The sequence below is a fragment of the Vulpes vulpes genome, chromosome 12 (assembly GCF_048418805.1).
Source record: "Vulpes vulpes isolate BD-2025 chromosome 12, VulVul3, whole genome shotgun sequence".
In the NCBI taxonomy this organism is placed as follows: Eukaryota; Metazoa; Chordata; class Mammalia; order Carnivora; family Canidae; genus Vulpes; species Vulpes vulpes.
In genome coordinates, this window is record NC_132791.1 from 175,848,745 (window position 1) to 175,858,527 (window position 9,783).

At 39.4% G+C, this 9,783-nt stretch overlaps 1 long non-coding RNA gene across 1 annotated transcript; it reads left to right on the plus strand.

The window, feature by feature from the left end:
- Positions 1 to 2,287: 2,287 nt before the first annotated feature.
- LOC140594930 (uncharacterized) lies at positions 2,288 to 7,239 on the plus strand. Its single transcript, XR_011996202.1, has 2 exons — positions 2,288 to 4,384; positions 5,532 to 7,239. It is a non-coding gene; the product is annotated as an uncharacterized lncRNA (long non-coding RNA).
- The last annotated feature ends 2,544 nt before the right edge of the window (positions 7,240 to 9,783 follow it).

Sequence of the window (9,783 nt, forward strand, 5' to 3'; positions counted from 1 at the left end):
GGAGATTCAGTTCAGTCACATGTCCAATGATTTAATAAATCATGCTTACATAACGAAGCCTCACTGCAAACTCTAGACACAGAAACTCAGTGAAGATTTCCAGTTTGTGAACACGTTGTGGCTGGTACCTGAAGTTGGCACAAATAGTAAGTACATGCAATTTATTTGTTGAATGAATAAGTACATGGATTCTAACCTGAGTCTTACATCTAGCTCTTGAGTAAATCATTGTAGAAGTATAAATTCTATAGGCACAGGCCAGTCTAGGTAGGGATTGATGTTCTGTCCATGCAGACAGATTCTAGAAGGTTATGGCTAAACAATGGGAACACTGTGTGTAGGAAGGCCACGTATCATCATGGCAAATGACACTCTCTAGAACAATCATTTTCAGCTCAAAGTAGGTCAAGACAAATTGACCATCTGACTTGTGGTCCATACAGTGGGCCCTGGCCCAATCTTTAAGATTAAGAGGAAGCGATTGTGTCTCATATTCTCACAATATGGAGAGGATTCTAGTCTATAATTCATAAATACTTAGTGAGGCTTAAACTCCACAGACAAAATATTGTTCATCTCTAGGGACTCAGATTGGCCCAAGAGGAAAAAAAATCTAAAACTGGTATTAGGCATTCATAAACATTCACAAACAGCACAATACCCTCCAATATCAGGATGAAACTTATCCTTCATTTCCTAATAGTATATAATTTTGGGGAAAAGAATTATATTGGACTTTGGATATCTGGCTTAGATATTTTGATTTTAACCTCTGTTCACAGTAGAGTAAGTTTTGGTCAGTGGAGCAAGTAGAAATGAATGCCACAGGAAAAAGGATCTAATGTTAACCCAGTGAATTGAAAAAAGGAAGAGCAAAAAGAGAAAATGGACAATCCTATATATGTTTATCAGACTTTATCTAGATTCAAAGTTTTACTGAAAACTTTTTTTTTTAAACTCCTAGGACTTACATTCACTATTTACTTCTCCCACACAGGATATGCTTAAGAATTTTTTTTTTAAAGACTTTGTTTATTCATGAGAGACACAGGAAGAAGCAGGCTCCCTGTGGGGAGTCTGACGTGGGACTCCATCCCAGGACCCTGGGATCATGACCTGAGCCAAAGACAGATGCTCAACCACTGAGCCACCCAGGTGTCTCAAGAAATTTTTTTCTAATTTAACAATTTTTGAATGACTAAAGAGATCTGATTCTATCATGGAAACCCTACTGGTGACTTCCGGCCAACCATGAGTAGCTTCAGTATCAAATTCAGGCAAGAATCATCTCCATATTGAACAGGGCAGGAAGACTCTGTTTGAGGCGATTGCTGTGGGGGATAGGGAACACCCCCCACTCTGAGCTCAACACTCAAACCCAGGGCAGGAGAGAGTTTCTAAGTGCTGGTGTGAGAGGCAGAGCAAGTCATCTGTGTTTGCTGATTAGATTTACCCAAAGGAAGATTACACTCTGTAGTAGCTTTGTGACACTAAGTAGTTTTACAACCAGGAGCAAGGCCCACGTCCAAATTGGGCTCTTACCATCTCGTAGAAACTGGGAAAGCCCTTGGTGCTATCTTCCTCGATATTTTACATTCAAAAAGATGGGCTGCAAAACCAACAAGAGGCTTTTTCAGAGACTTAACATCTCAGAGAGACAGGAAAAAAAAAAAAAAACTAAAAAGCTTTCTAACATAAATGTTCTAGAAAAGGAAGATCAGGTGCTTGTGTAGAGTTTGATAAAGCTGAGGGTAATGTGAAGACCATCTAGTTCAGTGTATTTAAATGGTTTTTGTTGTTGTTGTTGCTATTGTTTTAAGTACTGAAGCAGTGCTAGAGAGGGGCAGTCTACTAGCCGGAGTTGTACAGAAAAATAGAACCAATAGGATGTGTGGACATTCCACTAGCCATATAGACAAAGAGATGGATTCAAAGGGATTGGCTCATGTTATGGTTGGGCTGGCAAGTCTGAAATTTGCAGAGCAGGCTGGAAGCCCAGGGAATAGTTGATGCTGCAGTTTGAGTGTCAAAAGTAGTCTGCTAGCAAAATCCCCTCTTCCATCCTCAGACTCTTCCTCTTAAGGCCTTCAACTGATTGAATGAGGCCCACCTACATTATAGAGGTTAATCTGCTTTATCCAAATTCTTCTGAATTAAACGTTAATCACATGGAAAAAATACCTTCATAGTAGCATCTGGACTGATGTCTCACCACCTGTCCAGGTGCCAGGATCTCACCAAACTGACATAAAATTAATCCTTACAGGCAATGTGAGCCTGGTATGCAGTAAAACCCTCCAAAGGGCTAGATAGAATTGTGATATCTTTCTGAAGAGTAAGTGTCTGAGAAATATTCCTGTACTACTGTTATTGAATAAATCAGCTACTTAAATGGGGGAAAATTCAGGTGACTTGACATAGACGAAGGTTCTTTTGAGTTTTTATAGTTTGGGAGAAGCAAAGACAATCATAATTTTTCTTTTCTGGATAATGAAGCTTGCTTTGAAATATGTGAATATCAGAAGAATGCCCTCAGGCAAAGAAGATGCAGCTTTTTAAGAAAAGGATCCAATTTGGGTAGTAGGAACGGTGCTTCCCTGGCCACATAGGTAAGGAGATTCTGACCTTCTGATGATAAGCAAATATTATTCCTGTCACTGCAGGGGACCCAGCATACAATCTGAGAAGTAAAGACATTTGCAATTTACAGTTTCACTGTGATATGGAAAAAAAAAAACCCACAAGATGTGGAAATACAGCTTTTCGGAGAGTTTGTCTACACACCTACAACCCATGCTAAGAATTAGATGTAGTTAGCCTTAAAATGATGACTTTAGATATTGTGCAGGGCTCGGTACTTTGGGAGAGTAGCAGATAGAACAGAATAGAAGGGTGCATTCAAGCACTAAATAGAGATGTTAAGAAAAGCTTGCAGCAGGTGAAGTTATTATTCACCTGATATGTTGCTATCTCTCAGATCATTGGATACACCTTAAAATGCAAATTGCTCTTTTCTAGATATCGCTGATTTTTTCTCTATACTGGAAGCCTGAAGATAATTTGGGCTTTCTACCTACGGCCTTGTTTTTCAGCTTCCAAAATTCTGTACAGAGGTAAAGTTACCTCAGTCTGTCCCATGGATTCCTCTTTCTCTTCAAGTCCTCATCATCCTATTGAGTCTGTTAATGACAACTTCCAGCACTAAGGAAATTAAACCACTCTACGACACAGATTTATGGAGACGTGTTTGCCAGTGTTTACTTCACAAAAATCAATCTGCATAATAACACTGAATTGTTACTCTAGTTTCCAGAGCCCATACCCTAAGTTCCTTTTTCTTATTCCACCTTCTACTTTTTTTTTTTTTTTAAGAGAGGCTGGGAGAGGGTGGAGGTTGGGGGAGGGGCAGAAGAAGTGGGAGAGAGAGAGAATCCCAAGATCCAGAGCAGGATCCAGTGCAGGTCCGACATGGGGCTGGATGTCCCAACCTTGGGATTATGACCTGAGCCGCAATCAAGAGTCAGACCTTAATCGCCTGAACCACCCAGGTGCCCCTAATTTTTTTTTTTAACTATTCTTGTTTGACAGTCAAGAGTAGCAGAATATACCACTTTGGCATAAGGGTTATTTTGAGCTAAAAGCAACCTAGAAGCAGAGGCGAGAAAAGCTCTCTGTCCTCTCATTTGCCTAAAAGCAGGACATAAATTTGTGAAGGTGTCGCCTCTCCCTTCTCTGCCAGGAAGGACAGGTGTTTGTCACTGGACACAAGTCTAGACCCCAGTCAGCTCTGAGATGACATGCTGGGATCTAACCAACATTACTAAGGGGCCCTTAACTTACCGTAGTTTACTGCCCTAGAAACTCAAAGTCCTTTTCCTTTGTCTTGTCACCTCTCTGATAAGGTATGGTTCTTTTTATTCTGATCCTATATAAGCCCAAGGTCTAGCCACCCCTGTGGGTTCCTTACCACCAAGTACTGCTAAGTATGGGAGACGCACATGTTAATAAACTTGTTTTTCGCTTGTTGATTTGTCTTTTGCAGCGCCCCACCCAGACAACCTCCTACGAGCATAGAAGAAAAACAGTTAAGTTTTAGGGGAGGAAAAAAATCTTCCTTGTATTATAGTCTTTTTCTCCCCCTCCCCACCTTGAATGCAAAGTATTTCATTCTTTGAGTTCATAAAAATGCCTCGTTTGCCTTATTTCCTAGATTCTAAAACCCTCTCCGTGGTATGGTACTTCATAAATTTAATAACATTGTGGGATCAAGCCTGATTTGAGGGTCTTAAAACTAAAACTCAGTATGATAAAACGGAAGTAAAGCAAGGTGATGATCAGGACTTCAAAGGAACAAGTACCGTGTGATTTCTGGAACTGAATGGAGGTAGGTTTTTCTTGTATTAATACTTTTATACTTTAAAGTTAACTACATTTTTATATACCTAAAATATACGTTATATTATAAATGTATGTGTCTATACATCCAATGTATTTCATATGTATGATGAAGTGGTGAAGACATCCACTTGGGATGGCTGATTTCTGATTTAGATGGAGCCCGGGCTGGTGCTCCCCCTTGAGATTTTCTTTAGTCATTTTTAACCACTGTTTATGTAATTCATGGATTGGATTGTTTTTGAAATAGACTTCCTCAGACTTAATTTCATTGGGAATAAACACATTTGACAATATTCTATATTCTCCAAGATCATCTCCTAGAAAACCCTCTTTATATTTGTGTAAAAGGAAAAAAAAATCTCCCCTTACAGCAGTACTTGCCTAAGAGATATCAAAAGAAAAACAGTTTCTCTTAAAGTTATTCTAATCCACCAGCCTTGTTTAAGAACAGGAATGACCCCAGATATACTCGGCTGGTGTTCGGCCTGACTGAAGACTCTTTCCTGACGAAGGAACATTAGGATTTGTTTCAACCAGTTATGAACAGACCAAGGGATGCCTCCTGCCTGTCAGAGAGAGCGCTCTCAATGCTTAACAGGAATTCCCGCCATGAAATCCCCTTCCTAACACCCCCACCTAAGTACTCAGTGATATTCTTCCCAGGTAGTATGTTCTTAAAATTGGCAAATAAAAACAACCAGCCTTAAAACCTGCCTTATTTTGTACTAGTTTTGGTTGGTTTTGCAGTACTTTTGAACCTACATTCAGGATATTAATTGGATTTATGGTTTATAGAGATCTGAAAATATACTTACAAGAATAAAGCTGAAGTTCTGTGTAGACAGTGTTTTATCTAGTATTGACTCCTCCAATTACAAAATTATGTCCTTTTTTCCCCATTATTTTTTAGAACTGTCCTATCTCTGATAATTTTGTCAACACACATTCAGAAACTGATTTTTTTTTTTTTTTACCCTTTTATCCCCTCCTTTGATTGGCTTTGTGCTCATGGTTAGAACACCAGCGGTTTACACATGAGGTGTGTGTGTGCGTGTTGTTGTTGTTGTTGTTGTGCTTTTGGAGCTTTTAAAAAAAAATCCATGCCAAAACCTTTGTTTCATCCTCCACTGCAGAGTACATATCATGAACGTATCCAGCTGAGCTTAATTATACCAAACAAAGCAAATAGAACTTGGGAAGAGCTTCTCTCTGCACCTGCTTCTCCAAGAAAACAAGGAAATTGGAGTGGTCTTTTCGTGGACTCAGTGTGGCTGTGGCAGGGGCCGTGAGACAATAGGAGAAGGCAAAGATTGGAGTTACATTTTCCTAACAAATGGGTAATCCCTCCTCAATCCAAATTGGTTGAGCGCTACAACCCTCATTGTTTCCATTTCATTTAATGCCCATAAAAATGAATTCACTTGAATTCAATGGCTGTAGGCTCAGAATATTCGCAGTGTATTTGTGTTGGACTCTAAGACTGATCTGTTCGGCTTTTTTATTCGCTTTCTATGAAAGAACATTAACCCAAGACTAAGAAAGTAGAGAAAGATGCTCAGAATTCCATCACAAATTAAATTATTTTCAAATTTCTTTCCACTCCAAGCTCACATACTAATTTTACACAGCTATCATCAATGCTTTTATATGGTTATGTTAACCATGTATTTTGTAATGATATTTAGTGGGTACATAATATTACATCAGGTCGATTAAGCAGTTTCCTTAAGCATTCTATCATTCAGGGGAGTGCAGACTGAAGCTGTTTTTACTGAAACAAATGATTAAAATTAACCTGTTGTTTAATAGGAATGCAAATGGATTTTTCTACATTGCTTTTTTTTTTTTTTGAGAGAGAGAGAGAGAGGGCAAAGGGAAAGAGAGAGTCTCAAGCCGACTCCTCGCTGAGCACATAGCCCAACACAGGGCTCTATCTGAGGACCCTAAGATCATGACCTATGTGGCAACCAAGAGTTGGACACTTAACTGACTGAGCCACCCAGGCACCCCTGCCATTTATTCTAAAATAAATTCCATATAGTGGTCAAATACTATGTACTTTTCTGATGACCCATGATGAATTTTCAAATGCATGCATATCTTTTTCTGAATGACCTGAGCATAATTTACAAACATCACATCTCTTTTTCCACAAATAAAGTGACTATTTCCTAAATATGGCTGTTCTCTTAGGCAATCACAATAATATTTATCAAAACCAGGACACTTAACTCTAATACTGGACTCTCATATATTATACATTTCATACTCAAGAGTTACCAATTGTCCTAATAATGTCCTGCTTAATAATTTTTTTCTTGAATCAAGTCCAATCCAGAGTCACATTCAGTTGTTATGTACCTTTATTCACCTTTAATATGAAACCATTTTCAGCCTTTTTTTGGTCTTTTGTGACCTCAAAATTTTTGAAGGACACAGGCCAGTTATGTTACAGAATATCCTTCCACTTATATTTCCCTGATGTTTCCTTGTGACTGGATCCAGGTTATGCATTTTTAGCAGGAAATCCACAGACTAGATGCTGTGTCTTCCCATTGCATTATTTTAGAAGATGCAGGATGTCAGCTTGTCAATTTGTTGGTGATGCAAAGTTGATCATTTCATTAGATGGTGTTGACCAGTTTTCTTCCCCATAAAGTTACTATTTTTTCTTTTGTAATAAGTAATTTGAGGGAGATACTTTGAGATTATGTAAATATTCTGTTCATCAAAATTTTATCCACTGTATTTAGCATCTATTAATGATACCTGCCAGCATCAATCATTACTGTGATGGTTGCAAAAAAGTGATTTTATAATAAAATAGCATTTCTATATTTATTAATCTTCCGCTCTACATGACAGCTTTCTCTTTCCCAACATTCATTTATTTCTATCAGTATAGACTTATATTTGCTTATTTAATTCAGTGCATGTTCTGTTACTATCTATCATTTTCTGCTCGGATTGTTCCCAATTTTGCCTGCAGGGAACCCCTGCAAATTGGCTCCTGACATGTCCCTGTAATATTTTAAACACTGATTTACTTTTTGGCACAAGATGTTCTAGGCTTATCCTGAAGTTTCTCTATCTCCTCCAAGAATCCCTGATTCCTTTAGTGGGTATTGGCATAGAAAGCAAGGTCTGTGTGCATGACAAAATAGTGAAACTTTGTGGCATTTGACCCATGACCCACATGCCCCCAGCTCAGTGTGGCAAAAGCAGTACTCTGTGTGGGGAAGCTGAAAATACAGGTTCCCTCTTCCTGTAGCTCACAGGCTTGGACCATAGTTCTTTGCAAAAGGAATAAGTCACTAGCATTTCTGATTTCCTGCAGCTCCTAATGAAAGAAGCAGTTTTCCTAGAAGGCATAGCTGAGAGGACCAGGCTCTTTTTCCCCACATAGGATGGAAGCTCCACCCCAAGTGTGGCAACCCAAGAGTGGCTGGCCCTAATTGTCTTTGCCCCAGCTTACTCTTAAGGTGAAAGTTTCATACTGGAGGGAGAAGCCAGCCATGGTTATACTAGCCATCCAACACCTGCTTTTAGAGCAAGGGAGAAAGGACCACTGTCCTTACCTGCAGCTCCTGGACAATATCCAAGAATTTCTTCCCATAGAAGCCCCCAGAAAGGCCAGCTGTACAGATGACTGCTATATAGAATAGACTGCTATTCTGCTTTGCTTGGGAAAGGATTTCAAGATATCTATACTTAAAGAGATTGACAAACAGGTGAGATCTGGTGGAGTGTTTAACAGGGAGCACATAGCTCCATGATAACGGTAGCAAACAACACAATATTAGGGCACTTAAAAGTTGAACAGATCAAGGAAAGACATAGTAAGAGTCATCTTCGGGGGGTTCCTGTGGGGCTCAATTGGTTGAGTGTCTGCCTTCAGCTCAAGTCATGATCCCAGGGTGCTGGGATCAAGTCCCACACTGGGCTCCCTGCTCAGTAGGGAGCCTGCTGGTTCTTCTCCCTCTGCCCCTTCCCCCAGCTCATGGTCTCTCACTCACTCTGCTATCTCTCTCTTGGGCACTCTCTCAAATAAATGGGTGAAATAAAAAAAAAAGCCATCTGGTTTCACATTCAAACTTTGAGGGTTGGGAAGGCTATGTCTAAGTGCTAAGCTGCACCCAACTCAGGAGAAATTAGAACTCATTGTGACACAGAGGTAAGTAGAAACAATCCCCAAATCACATACCCATCAACAAAGGACGGAAGGCTCATTCTCACTAGAGGATCAAGCACAAGCTCTAACACAACACTGACTGAACAATAAGCAACTCAGGGGTCACCCTTAGGAGACTGGGCTTAAAAATAAAATCACAACCATCCCTGGTAGTCTTGAATATTGCAGGCATGTCCAAGACTGTGCCCTTCCAGGAGTGACTGGAGAGGGATTTCCAAACTGCTAATCCCTGTCTGAACACGCGGCAAAGACCTAAACTTGAACTGTAATAGAAGCCTCCAAGCCATACATACATAAAATGGTAAAAGCTAAAATCTGGCTGGCCAACAGGGCTTAAGCACAGATGTCGAGCAAAATGTGGCTTATGCTGACCCAGGGGTAATGTCTAAGCAGCATTTGACAAAATCCAATACTTTTCAGACTAAAATATATAATTTAACAATCTGAGCACAGATATTAGATGTTATAGATATATTAGACACTAGAGATGTTAAAAAGGCAAAAAATATTTTAAAAACTAGAGACGTGACAATGTCTCAAAAAGACAGAACTTATAAAAAAGAAATAAATGGAAACTCGAGTTGAAAAGTATAACACAACTTAAAAACTCAGTAGAGGAAAGACAATGTCAAGATAATGAGAACACAAGCCCCAAGCAGGAAGGAAATTTTTGCAAAGGCACATCTGATAAAGGACTATTATCTAAAATATACAAAGAACTCATACAACTCAACAATAAGAAAACCTGATTATAAAGCAGGACAAAGACATCAACAGACATCTCACCGAAGAAGATAAACAGATAGCAGGTCAACATGTGAAAAGATATTCCACATCACAAGTCCTCAGGAAATGCAAACAAACCTTTAGAATGCACCGAATCCAAAATCACTAATAACATCAAATGCTAATGAGGATGTGGAGCAACAGAAACTCTCGTTCACTGCTGACAAGAATGGGAGAGTTTGGCAACTCCTTACAAAACTAAACATACCCTTGTAATAGCCAACAATCACACTCCTCGATATTTCCCCAAAGGAGCTGAAAACTATGTCCAAACAAAAACCTCAATGTGGATGTTTATAGAGCTTTATCCGTAACTGCCAAAACCTGGAAGCAACTGAGATGCCCTTCAGTACGTATGGATAAATAAACTGTGGTCCATCCAATGGAATATTACTCAGTGCTAAAAA